Source organism: Humulus lupulus, chromosome 2 (genome assembly GCF_963169125.1).
Source record: "Humulus lupulus chromosome 2, drHumLupu1.1, whole genome shotgun sequence".
Lineage (NCBI taxonomy): Eukaryota > Viridiplantae > Streptophyta > Magnoliopsida > Rosales > Cannabaceae > Humulus > Humulus lupulus.
In genome coordinates this window covers 81,911,243-81,912,344 of record NC_084794.1, presented here as the reverse complement: position 1 = coordinate 81,912,344, position 1,102 = coordinate 81,911,243, and the positions used below count along the sequence as shown (strand labels likewise).

Sequence of the window (1,102 nt, the reverse complement as noted above, 5' to 3'; positions counted from 1 at the left end):
CCCTGTGGAGACGATACTTACTTATCACCATATTACTTTTTGCCGACTGTGTACACTTGCACATTTTAATTGCGTAGAGTAATTTTCACAACAAGTTTTTGGCGCCATTGCTGGGGATTGAAAATTAAAATTTTGTATTATCAACTATTTTGCAATTTATTTCTGTTTGTTTTTAAATATGTTTGTCCTGGCTGTATACTTTCAGGTTTCATCTAGTGCATGAACAAACAAGACGACTTTGAACTTGCTCCTATTGACCCCGAGATTGAACGTACTTTCAGAAAAAGGAGAAAGGCTCAAAAGGCTAAAAGCCGAGGCACTATGGCTGAACATGTTGATGACGAAGGGGATGCCCAGAATGTAATTAATCCTATTGTTTTGGCGGATGATAGAGCCAGAGCAATAGGGGAATACGCTGCCCCCATGTTTAATGAGCTCAATCCAGGCATTGTGAGGCCCAAAATACAAGCACCTCAGTTTGAGCTCAAGCCGGTTATGTTTCAAATGCTCCAAACCGTGGGGCAGTTTAGTGGGATGCCAACGGAAGATCCTCATCTCCACCTTCATTCATTTTTGGAGGTGAGCGATTCTTTTAAGCTTCAAGGAGTAAGTGAAGAGGCGTTAAGGCTGAAGTTATTCCCGTTCTCTTTAAGGGACCGAGCTAGATCATGGCTCAACACCCTTCCTCCCGATTCCGTTACAAATTGGAATGACTTGGCTGAGAAATTTCTAAGAAAATACTTCCCTCCCACCAGAAATGCAAAGTTCAGAAGCGAAATTATGTCTTTCCAGTAGCTTGAAGACGAGTCCACTAGTGATGCGTGGGAAAGATTTAAAGAGCTTTTGAGAAAATGTCCACACCATGGCATACCACATTGTATACAAATGGAGACGTTCTACAATGGTCTCAATGCAGCCTCTCGGATGGTATTAGACGCCTAAGCCAATGGTGCCATTCTTTCCAAGTCTTACAACGAATCATTTGAGATTTTGGAAAGAATTGCAAGCAACAATTATCAATGGTCCAACACTAGAGCTCCTACAAGTAGAAAGGTGGCGGGAGTTATTGAAGTAGATGCCTTAACGGCTTTAACAGCTCAAA

The 1,102-nt window shown here is 41.8% G+C and overlaps 1 non-coding gene across 1 annotated transcript; it reads right to left on the bottom strand.

The window, feature by feature from the left end:
- Nucleotides 1-762: 762 nt before the first annotated feature.
- LOC133820776 (small nucleolar RNA R71) lies at nucleotides 763-869 on the bottom strand. Its single transcript, XR_009887175.1, has one exon. It is a non-coding gene; the product is annotated as a small nucleolar RNA R71 (small nucleolar RNA).
- Nucleotides 870-1,102: the final 233 nt, after the last annotated feature.